The 12955-nt window shown below is 40.0% G+C and overlaps 1 pseudogene; it reads right to left on the reverse strand.

The window, feature by feature from the left end:
• Positions 1-11706: 11706 nt before the first annotated feature.
• Positions 11707-12509, reverse strand: LOC113628196 (germinal-center associated nuclear protein pseudogene; annotated as a pseudogene).
• Positions 12510-12955: the final 446 nt, after the last annotated feature.

The raw sequence follows: 12955 nt of genomic DNA on the forward strand, positions 1-12955 counted from the left end.
GCCAAAATAGGCTCAAACCTCTTTTTTGCTAATTAATTCAGCATGCAACTCACATTCCAGTAGTAGCAGAGAGACTGAGCCCACACTCAAACTGTCAGTGAATCCTAAACCAAAACTGGAGTCTGGGCTCTCATTAGGGTCGTGCTAGCAGAGCCGCACAATGAACTGACTTGCTGCCAGGGCACCAGTGTTCTCTCTTGCAGAGCTCCTGTGGGGAAGAAATCTGATACCACTTCACAGTGGCAAATGCTATTACTTCCAGTATTCATCCCACGGAATTCATCAATCTTTGTTTGTATTTCTAACACTAGTATATTGAAGTCCTCAGGAAAAATATGCGAAGATATAAATGAAGGCAAGACTCCAGGAAAGTTTCTTCTTTTTCCTTCCCTTCTTTAGTTTTTGCTATTAATTCACATGAGAACGTGTCTCAGAACCGCTTGTCTTCAGTATGTCCTAGAACTAGCTCCCTTTGGGTTAATTTGGCAGAGATTACTGAGGGAAGAATCATGAAAACACTCTTTAGATGTGAATTTGTCATCAAGGACAGACCAACAGGATGGAGAAGTAATGATGCCAAGTTCACACCTGCTTGTCCCTGTGTCAAGGTAAGGCAACGTCATGGTGTCGGACTCTGGATGTCCATGGTCATTTCATTCAACGGGCTTTCCTACCCATGTCACATGAAGCAGTTTGGGGCAACACATTTCCAGTATCAATGGGGACTAAGACTTGGGCTGCTTAATGACCATAAAGAAGTAAACGCACAACTCAAGCCAATCTTGTTAGAATACAGCCTGCCCAGCTAGCAGGCTGGTAAAGAGTTCCCTTTCCTAGAAGTCAGGAGCCTGGTGTTAGTTAGCATGGGTATACACCTAACTACTCCAATCTTTTCCCATCTAACCCTTTAACTTAACTGCAGAAACTGGGTGTGCAATTTGATAAATACTCACAAAGCTGAATTTATTGCTCACGTTGTTAAATTTTTATTTGATTTTTCTGTTAAAGCTTTTATCTGACTATGAATTGCCTATTTCTCATGTAATTTTGCAATTACATACTATATATATTTAATTTTTCTCATTTTTCCTCAGTTGAGCAATACAAATTGATCCATAACTAAGTGTATTGATTTTTCTTCTGTCATGTCCAATCTGTTGTTAAACTCATCCAGTGACTTATTCCAGGATTATATTTTAATGGAGAAAATACATTTGTAGTCTGATAATATACTCTATTAGACCTGCATGTTCTATTGTATTTTTCTAATCTCAGGTTACAGCTTCGAACCCTGCAGTCTGTAGTCACACATTCTGTTCAGGTGTGACATGGGTCAGACCGTGACATGGCTTAGATTCACTACAGACACGACACTTGGCAGATGGGGGTCTCCCTGTCCTCCTCCAAAGGCTCTCCTATCTGAGGATGATACCCTTTGCCATCACCATCTGCCCTCTCCTGGTTATGAATGACACCAGTGTGTGACCATTAGCACCCCCAGTTCCCAGGGCAAGTCTTTTATCAATGTGTCTTAGTCCATTCTGTTACAGCTGCCCGAATGCACTGAGACAAGGATTAGCCTACATGTATTGAAAATTAAAATTACTACCATTTTCCCCATAAGACTGTGTCTTCGATGTCAGCAAATATATCTTGGCTGACTGTTCTCCACCAGTGTACCCTCATCTATGGCACAAGATAGTTTTTATTGACTATTAGTTGAACAAATACTCTCCCTCCTCTGACCATCTTAAGAACATTGTCTATCAATGCTCTCACACCCATTCTTCCCTAATCAGCACAGATTGTGTATTCATTATCCTGTACCATACAAGGTGCCTAGCAGTTACAAAAATGTTGGAAGGTAGCTCTTACCCTCTCAAGGAACTTACTGTGTCCGGCGAGAACAGGACAGCCCTTGGCTCACAAAATGAGAAGTTTAGGGAGAAGAGCCACTGCAGGCATACCCGGGTTTAGCACCCGTTCATGTCTCTGACCCATTTCACCAGTTTGCCTCCTTTCCTGGCTCCATATGGCAGATTTAGGTATCATTAGTCTCCTATCTCTATGACAGCTAGTCCAGAGGAACAGAGAACTTCTCTACTCAAAAAACACACATAAAACTACAGGTCTCAGGTTTCACCTGCCCTATGGCCTTGCCTTGCGTATGTTCTTATCCTGAACCAACCACTCTAGCTCGGGGGCTGGACCACTGCTGACTGGTTTCCTTCAGACTTGTGCTCATTTCTGGATCCTGCCACCGGACTCCACACCACCTGTGAATGTTAGTGAGAATATGGTAGGCTGGTGTTTCAAGGACTCTCATGTGCTTTGTATTCACTTGAGGAGCTTATTAAAATGTGGATCCAGATTCAGCAGATTGAAGGCAGGGCCTGAGATTCTGCATTTCTAACAGGTGCGGATGATGTGATACTGCTGGCTGGTGGCCACCCTCGGTCCTAGAGCAAAAGAGTGAGGAAGTATTCCCAAGGAACAACTGGGAGATTCCTGCTCCAAGAAGTGGGAATGGATGGTGAGTGGCAAGAATAACAAAATGTGTTCAGTCTAAGAGCTGAGTGAGTTGAGAAGAAGGAGAGCTTAGAGTAAAGATGCCCAGAGTGCTTCTAGGCAGCGTCCCCTCCACAGCGTGGGCTGGAGAGCCAGCTGCCTGCCTGCCGTGGAGCCAGGGCTGCCACTCATAGCAGCAGTGACCTTGCTTCTCTGGGCCTTGGTAGCTTCCCCTGGAAAATTGAGGCAATGTCACTTTTATGTTATAGGGCTGTCACGAGGATTAAACAATTAATATTTCTAAAATACTGAGAACAGTGCTGGGCATACAGAATGTACTCTGTTAGTTTTCTCAAATAAAAATAAAGCTGGGGCTATAAAGAAGTAATTATCAGGGGTGTTTTTTAAAAAGGCAGTATCTAAGGCTGGAGGCAGGGAGGCTTGTGAGAGAGAGGTGACTGGGTCTCACCCCAGGGTTTCTGACTCAGTAGATCTCAGGATGCGCTTGAAAAATGGCATTTCTAATGAATTCTCCACTGATGCTGATGCTGCTTGTCTAGAGGCCCAACTTTATGAGCAAGTGGGCTGGGACCCTGGGTCTCAAACTTGAGTGCATGTTGGATCAGGGCCGGGAAACGGATTAAACACATAAGTGGAAAAGATCTTAAACTCTGTATGATGGTATAGTTTAAAGTCTAGGCAGCTGAGAAAATTATGCTGTGTCACGCTTTTTATTCCTCTAACAGTTTTTACCCCTACGGCTTCTAATGCACAGTGGTGGTATAGGACAAGAAATATGACAAGGAAACAGAAGGACTTCCTTTGTATTATATAGACTTGAACTACCTTTTCAGATTTTAAGCTCAAGAAATAGAACTCTTTCTCCTGAAAATCCTGATGATTTAATATTTTATTCAGTCTTCTAATTTTGTAATAGAAGTAGTCTAATTCATCTCCAGGTGGGATAGACTCAGTAAAGGAATGGGAATTAGGAGACATCTCTTCCACTTAAATCTCGGCCTCCAGCTCGTGGCCTTGCATACACCACTCATCCCCAGGAGAGCCAGGGTTCTCATCTGACAAATGAAGAAGTAAACTTAAACATCTTTATATTCGACACCTCCTTTGGTGGCTCTCAAGACCCAGCAGTTCACTTTCTCCAAGAAAGACTCTAACTGTACAAAAGTAGAATTTGAGTAGCCCCTTCTGTTCCTACTCAGAAAACAGAAATAGGCTTTCTAGTAATAGGACCCTTGTTCTAATTTGGGCCATCTATGTTCCTCCCAGGAATTTGGAATTTACACTGAAAAACAATAGGTACAGATTTCTTGGCCGCACTACCATGGCAATGACAAAACCCTGAAGTGAAGACTTATAAGGTAGGCTGGTGCCCCTACACTTAAGGATTGGCTTTTTAAATTTCCCAAATCTCATCAAAAACCCTTTCCCTATACTAATTTTTTTTGATTATATTAACTACAGTAGAGTCTTTTGAATGCAACACAACAATAGCAAACTTTATTTCTGCGATCTCTTCGTTCTCTGATAAATTTTTGTAACTTTGAATATGGACGGATTACACTGAACTTCTAATAGCTGTAAATATACTGAATAAAGGAAATTATAAGTATGCATGATATACCATGGTCTTCATTAGAGCCTTATCCCATCCCACCCCAACTTTCCAAAGAATTCTTGGAAATATGAGAGGTAATTGAATTTTCCATCAAATATGGGATGGAGATTTGAGTACTTTTATGTAAATTTCAAAGGACAGAATGTCCTGAGAGTGTAAAGGTTTGGCAATAATCCACTGCAGTGGTATGCTGAATACATAATAAACTGGAAAAACTCCTGAAATCACCTCCACTTTTACAAAATGCTTTTTGGAGTGATAGTTCTTCTAACCCCAGTAACTTATAATGATCGTTTTCTTCCAATCCTAATGGCTTACATTTTTTCCCTAGGAGAGCTCAGCTTAGTAATCATTTTTTTAAATTTTTGCTCTATTTTTTAGTGTAACTATACCTCTAGGAGCAAGAATGTATCTTTCAACCTTTCTAAAAGGGACTCTTCAGGAAAATCCCAGGCATTATTGGTAAGTGGATGTAATTTTAAATAGTCAGTTAGAGAACACAGCATAAAGACCTAGAGAAAATAACATCAGATTTGTTAACAACTTGTTTGGAAAACTTGAAATTCTAACATGCATATAATGGAAGGAGGATCAAATAAAATAAATAAGCATTAATAGTCAAACAAACAAAACTCCTTAGTCCAAAGGGACTAGTGCCACCAAATAGATGCTGTTTTTTCTAGACCCTGTTACTCTCGTGTGTCTTATAAAGAATTCATGTCTCATTCCAAATCTAATTCTACCTCTTCTCTGTAAGAATCATTTGAAGAAGCTACATTAAAAACTGGCTGAACAAGAGAAGTGCTTATTGAACATTTGCTACATAAAAAACACAATGCTAGTTCTTATGGACAATAAAAATGAACAAACAAAACACTGAACATGACAGGTTTTATGTTCCAAGGCTTCACAAGCCATTGATAAATCCATGAGAAGCAAGAGAGGAAGCGAATGACCTCCACAAAGGTAATTTTGAGATTCAAGAGAAGCTGAAGTATTTCAAAGCAAGCATTTTAAGGATGAAAAGGGACTCTGACATACAGGTTAACAGGAAGGCAAAGTTTTTCCAAGTGGATGGAATAAACATAATTAAATGTGTGAAGACGAGAGTAGTTTCAAGGAGCTTGTGGGTTAAGACATAGGGTGATCCACTTAGAGTTTAGAACATTTGTACATGGCAGGAGCACGCATCAGAAAAGACAGGGAAGGAATTGCTAACTAAAGAGGATGACTTTTACATGATATGCACAGCAAGCTTCTGAAACAGCACAGGGTCAGGGGACAGTGAGTGTTAAGTGTACCTCTGGCAGTGCTTCCTTGCCTTGAACAATTCCAACTTACTATGCTAAGTCTTTCCAGTGCAGAAATAAACAGAAATAAACTCACAAGGATATGCTGTGAAGATCGGGGAACATTTCTATTTCTATCTATCCTTAATAGATCAATATTGAAATGTCCTTTGTAGGAAATCTGTCTCAAGCTGATCCTTCTTCTCAATCACAGTAACAGCCCTATTAGGACATGCCTATACACATAAATAAATCATAAATAAGTCATAAAGTCTTTAAAGTCTACCACCAAGGCCATTAAGATCTTTCTCTTTTGACCTTGGAGAAAACCTTTCTCCACAACAGGGATTCAGTCCCTGTTGTACAATGAGTGTGAATCATTGCTTAAGTATATACTAACAATCGAAATACTTTGAGTTCCAAACTTCAATCTGCTTTAGATTTGTTGTATTATGCTGGGAAATGCCTTTGCATTTCTCTTTTCTGGTTCCTCCATCACTAAAATGGTGTTAATAAAAGTCATCACCTGTCTGCCTTCCAGGGATGTTGTGAAGATAAACTCACATCTTTAGTCAAGCACGCAGCTAATAGAATTCTCAATAGTAACTGTATTAATAACCATGACAGCAGCAAGGAGACGTTATTATGCTGTGGGTATTATAATTTATTGGCCTGGGAACTCAACTGGAGGTCTGCAATTACAGAAATCTACGAGGAGGTGAAGTTTTCATTGGTACTCTCTTTGGAGACGTCTGTTTCTCTAGCTTTTCCACAGAGATTAGAAATGTTTTTCTGCATTTGGGAAGGTGGGGAAAGAGTTTATTCTCTCTCACAGCCTTACATTTAATAATAAATGATGGTACATCCTGCTTGCATCCACGCATAATACACTTTTTAGGATAAAATAGACTGGTCACCTTATTTTTCTTAGTATTTGTCTTTTAAAACATTGACAGAAATTGTAATGGAATGCACACAGGATCGACCCATCTGTAGGCAGCAGGATTTGCTGAAGGCTAAAGCCCTATAGCCTTTCCTTGACATGCCTCCCGGTATGACATTTTCAGGATTCAGTCTTCAGGGATGGAGGCACTGTTCTGTGAGAGAGCCTCACACACTGGTAGGGTCTGTTGGGGTGGCAATACGGCCAGAGGAGGTGGGGAGGTACAAAGCTGCTCCACCTACGTGGGTCTGCAAGGGCCACACGAGCCAACTGCTCTAACAGACGCTCCTGGCAGCTTCGCCCAATACACGTTTCCTTCCTGCTCATGTGGCTCTTCAGGCAGTGTCTCCAGGACAGCCTCCCTTGTGATGTTCCAGAGACCCAGACCCCTCTACTGAGTGCTGCTGCTCTCTCCTGTGACCCCGAGTCCTTCCTTCAGCCTTCAGATAGGGAAAGAGAGGGTGAGGACTCCATGAGAAAGGTTTGGTGGCCTGACCATGAAATGCTAACATTCCCCAGGCCAGAGCTCAGGTGGATGACCATCTCTGACTTCGAGGGCAGTGGGGAAATAGTTCTTGCTGTGTTTCCAAAAGGTAATCTCATCAGTCTCTTTCACAGGCCCTAGGATATAGTAAGAGCGTGTATAGGTTTTGCTGTCAGACAAACCACATATCTGGCTATTCTACTAGCCATGTGACCTTGGATGACTTGTTTGATATGCTACATAATAGCTGTCCACTCCTCTTTGCCTTCTCTCTCTCTCCCACTTTCATTTTTTAAAAAAATATCTCAGCCATTTTTTTCTTTTGGGACCTTCCTCATAGGGTAGTGTTGAGAATTATATTCAGTAAAGCATATAAAAATCACCACTGTGTCTGGGACCAGACATGCTCTCAAGGACTCATTACTTCCCATTATTTTTATGTACCCTGGAAATCTTTGGGGTGGTGGTAACCAAAGCGGGTCCAGACATCTGAGTTTCTCTCTTTGTCATATGACTAGAATGAGTTTAAAAAGTTTCAGTCTTTTAGGCATCAAATAATGATGATATTAAATGTGTATTAAACTACACCCATGGTCCTGAAAGACAGTATGTAGAGAAAATTGGAGGCTGCAAAATTCAACTGTAGTTATAGCATTCCTTACATATGTCATTTCCTTTCCAAACGTTTTGAAGAAAATGTATCAGTGTAAGGAAATGAGCCATTTTAAAATAATAAACTGCATGAGATCCTAGTATCTTTTGGGATTTGAGCTTATATGCTCTTCAGCCAGTCTATCTAGACTAATTGAATCCGCTTAATTGAGCTACAAATCTATGAGGATGAGTTCTTAAGGGATTTTCCAAACATCCTGCTTACAGATAAATCAGAATGATTACAAAGTAGTCCTTCTGACTGTGCTTGGCTGCAGGAGACTATGAAATGAAAAACAAGATGAGAGGAAATGTGCACACTCTAAAATATGGAAAAGAGTTGGTGCAGGTTCAGGATTAGCTGTGCACAGATGTTGCTGTTGGCTCCTGGTTAAAGAATGTTTTCTCACTTTAAATCTGAATGATGATCTTATGTCTCCTGGAAATGGGACATAGATTGAGATATTTTCCCTATCAATTGGCCTTCTTGCTCTACTACTAAAATGTTTAAAGTGTTCTGAACAAATAGTAATTAAAGATGCAATTCTTTTGGAAAGGAAGATAAGTCACAGAACCCTGAAGTTAATGTAATTTCTCAGCACACTTTATCATCAGTATTCTGAGATCTACCCACAGCTAAAATTCATGGAATGAAGCTTTCTGAATTTCAAAATGCTTATTATTCTACCAGAAAAACAAAAAAGAGATGTGGTTAAAAACCAGGTGTTAAGAGGCCAGCTGACATCGAAGTTTGGCTGTTTCTTGGCATTTTAAACACTATGAATGATGTAAACTCTGTTTTCTGAAAATGCTTCAAGGAGAAGAATTAGTGGTCTAATCTGATCTCTAACCACTACATCCTTCCCATTTTCATTCACTATTTACAGATACAAGAAATGGAAGTCAAAAAAAAAAAAAAAAAAAAAAGAAATGGAAGTCACGTATTTATAATTTGTCAAGCCAAAATATAATTAATTCCATTGTTAGATGAAATTTCATTTGTACACCTGAACAAATGACTTTGTTTCTTTAGCTTCAATATTCTGGGTCGTAGACTTTCCTATATTTTAACATGCAACCTAGTAGTAAAAGAGATTAGTTTTTCTGCAAAATATTAATGTTGGTACATTTGAATATTCTATTTCTTAACAGTAGAATATTTTCTTTGAAAAATTAAACTTCAGTATCAAAATGGGCAACCGAAGTAATGGGTTTATAAAAACAGAATCCATCCTCTTCCCAAACACATGTTACCTATAAGAACATAAAGAGGATCTACACACAAGCTTTCCAAATAATTTTTTTTACAGTTTATTTTAAATATTGATCATAAACCAGGTTGGGAAACTCATACCTGGCTTGAAGGGGATGTCTTTGAGACTTAAAATGTTCCAATGAAATATTATCCCCTGACACAGTTAAATTAAATTTCATAAAGTTCATCCACTAGCCTCTTGGCCTCTACTTCCAAATTTGTTTTATCATATGTACCATAAATTGAAAAGCAACAGGAAAAATCATGCTGAGCAGCTGTCCTGCTTACATAAAAATTATGAGAATGAAATTAACTACAGTTTATGATTCCGTTTCAGTCCTGATGATGAAGAAGACACATTATAAAGGAGATTTCCATTGCTGCCATTTACAAATACCCAGGAGGACAGGTGCGTTGATGGTGTAAAACATGTTCTCTACACACACATCAGTAAGCAGAATAAGGCATTTAGATTCCACAGACTGCCTATGAGAGGGACTAAAAGACCTTGAAAAACCAATGTTTTCTCACAAATTCACATAACTCCTTAAAATTGCCCCTATTACTTACAGCTTTGGCTCATATCATTTTAGGGCCTATGAGATCTTTAGTTGAAAAAATATAATAGCTTATATTTGTAGGGTGAATTGCATATAATGAAGCAGTTTCATACCTATTCTCTCTTATGATCCTCGTACCTTAGTTTTATAAAGACAAGGGTGGAAGAGAGTTCCGTGGAGATGAATGGGCCCTGAAAAGCCCATGACTGAACCCAAGGATTTTAATCTAGGCTGCTCTCTCTTTTATGATGACAATGATATCTTTACTCATATTTCATTGTATATATTAATGTGTCTTATCTGGAAAAGCTAGGAAGGTTCATTTTGATGGAGGGAAAAAGGAAATAATGCAAAGCACTGATCCATGCCAAGAAAGACAGGCCAGTTTGAATGGGAAGCTCAGGAAAAGAGACAAGGTGACAAAAAGTAGAGGAGAAAGGACACCTTTCAAATACCCTGAACAAAATAATTCCACTTAAAACAACTAAAAATGCTGGAAGAAAATTTAAACACGCACACTCACACACACACACACACACACACACACACACACACACACACTGCATTACTCAGTTGTCAAGAAAGTGAGGCATTCTGAAAAATGAAAACAAATGTAAAAATGTGAATCCAAGAGAAAGCAAAACATTGAATCTGCATTTCACTCTTAGATATCTGATAAAACCTGGTGAAATGAGTTTTGATTTAAAAGCTGAAGACAAAGAAGGGGCATGACCAAGGGACAGAGTCTGAGAGTACCCTAGAATCTACATCTCAGCATAATGGTGCTCTGGAGACAAACCTGACCCACACATTAAAACAGGAAAAGGCCTTGGCCCAGGTTAGAGGAAAAATAAAATAACCTCTTAGAATTCATAAGACAAGCCAACCAACATGTGAAACTAAGTTCCGAATTTACACCATCTATGTGGAAAACAAAACATCTCCCAAAGAAATGTATTCTTGCCCTAGGTTTATGGTACACACAAAAGAATGTGTTCTCCTGTTTGGTGTTAGGGTAATGCTGGCCTCATAGAATGAGTAGGAATTATTAATTCTGCTTCTATTTTCTGAAAGAGATTGTTGAGAAATGGTATTTTTTTCTTTAAATATTTGGTGGAAGTCACCAGTGAAACCATCTAGATCTGCTGCTTTCATTTTGGAAGGTTATTATTAATTCAATTTCTTTAACAGATATGGCCCTATTCAGATTATCTTCATCTCTTCATGTGAAGTTTATTACATTGTGTCTTTCAAGGAATTAATACATTTCATTTAAGTTATCTAACTTTAGGTCATAGAGTTGTTTATAATATTCTTTTATTATCCTTAATGTCCATAGGATCATTAGGGGTGGCCCTAATTTCATTTCCAATATTAGTAACTTTTTCTTCTTGTTTAGCCTGGCTAGTGGATTACCGTTTTATTATCTTTTCAAATAATCAGGTTTTGATGTCATTGATTTTTCTATGTTTTCCTGTTTTCAATTTCATTCATTTCTGCTCTAATTTTAATTCTTTACTTCTATGCTTTTTAAATTTGTATTCCTCTTCTTTCTCTTGTTTCATAAAGGAAGATTACGTTATGGATTTTAGCTCTACCTTCTTTCTGATACGTGAATTCAATGCTATGAGTTTTCTTGTAAATATTGCTTTTGCTGCATCTCACAAATTTTGATGTTTTATTTTTAAATTCAAATTTCAATTTGACTTTGAAAAAGTTTAATTTTTATTTATTTGGTTTAAAATATTTTTAATTTCTCTTGAGACTTCTTCTTTGACCCATGTGTTTTAGAAGTGTGTTGTTTGATCGCCAGTATCCTACGTTTTCCAGTCATCTGTCTGATATTAATTTCCAGTTTAATCTCACTATAAGAGTCTACTTTATATTATGTCTATTCTTTTATATTTGTTAAGGTATGTTTTATGCCACAAAATACGGTCTATCTTTGTGACTGTTCCATGTGAGCTTGAAAAAAAATGGGTAATCTGATGTTCTTGAAATCCAGCGGATTGATGGTGCTGTTAAACTATATCCTTACTGATTTTGTGCCTGATTTATCTGTCCATACTGACCAAGGTGTCTTGAAATCCCCTGCTATAAAAGTAAATTTATCTATGTTTCCTTATAGTTTTATCACCTTTTTTTTCATTTATTTTGATATTCTGTTGGTAAATGCATATACATTATGGATTGTTATGTCTTCTTGAAGAACTGACCCCTTTATTGTTATATAATGTCCCTTTTCTTTTGACATCCAAATGGTTTATTTACATGATATAAAAAGCATTTTCCAACAGTGCATCAAGTATCTGAGAATAACATTATTTTTAATAAAAACAAAACCTTCTGGAGAGACCCTCCCTCTTTCAGGTCAGGCAGCTCAAATGTCTACCATGTCTAGCAGTGCAGAGACATGGAGCTCAGAGGCAACTTCCACTTCCCCTGAACTTGGGATCAGCCTTTCCAAGTGCTTCACAGATGTGCCTGTTGCCTCTGACAGCTGCAGTGGCTCCTGTCCTTTCATCCTGAGGGCTAGTAGTTGCAAATGTTTTCATCCCAGCTCCAATAGTCTAAGGCAGAGATGGCCAGAATCTGAGGAAGGTCAAGGGGAAGGGAAGTTGAATCTGTAAATGCTCCTGAGTTTTCAGACAACCACTGCTGAAGTTGATCTTCAAACCTCTTTCTCCAACAGCAGATTCTGGACAGACGCTGGGCGGGAGCTCCTGGCCAGAGGCTCCACACACCACATTTTCAGCACTGGGAAGCCTCCCCTCTTGGCCAGGCTCCACACTCATCTTCCCTGAAAACTGTTTGCAGAAGGATGACAAGACTTTATCCCCAAACTCCCCTGACTTAGCTGTTGCGCCTTCTGTGTCTGGCTGGTACCCAGGACAAAGGAACATCATAGTCTTTCAAGCGAGTTTTTAACAGACTATACACATATCTGACCATCTTCACTCAGTGCCTCGATACAACAAAAAGCCAGAGGGCCGTCCAGTGCCCCAGCCTGTGGTTGATGCACAAGGCAATGACCTCCTCCTGTGGGATCTGGCAACCGAGGACCCTGCCTGAGCCAAGAGGGAGGCCTGGCAGGGAGGAGTTTGGGGGAAGGGCAGTGCATTTTTTTCCAGACTTACACTCTGCAAAGCGGGTTCTGACCTGTGACTGGAGGACGGGCTGCATCTGGCGAGAGCTGAGGCTCTGGAGGCACAATGGACTGGACGACCAGGGAGCGCAGGGGGGCCCAGGAAGCCGCAGGGCGGCAGGGCCATCCATAGAAGCCAACTACAGCCCGCCCCGGCCAGGCCGGGTGCTCTGGGGAGCGCTGGTGAAGGTGAAGAAGCAGCCACCTGCCCACCCACCAGTCCCAACCCGGCAAACTCAGTGATGGGCCAAGATAGGTCGCAAGCTGCTCGGAGGTCAGGCCAGCCCACTGTTCAACAGTTCATTAACGGTGTTGGGCTCCTGGGACGAACCCCGCCAGCAGCCTTTCTTCCGTCACGAAAAACCTGCCACTAAACTCCTGGCTAAGCCCATTTTCCTCGAATGAAAGTCTGGCTGCAAAGGGGCCCCGGGGCAACGGGAGACCAGGCGTTGCTCAGCCTGTGAAACCTCAGTCGGGCATTGGA

This window comes from Aethalodelphis obliquidens, unplaced genomic scaffold (genome assembly GCF_003676395.1).
Source record: "Aethalodelphis obliquidens isolate GAN/ISIS:26980383/991018 unplaced genomic scaffold, ASM367639v1 scaffold23, whole genome shotgun sequence".
In the NCBI taxonomy this organism is placed as follows: Eukaryota; Metazoa; Chordata; class Mammalia; order Artiodactyla; family Delphinidae; genus Aethalodelphis; species Aethalodelphis obliquidens.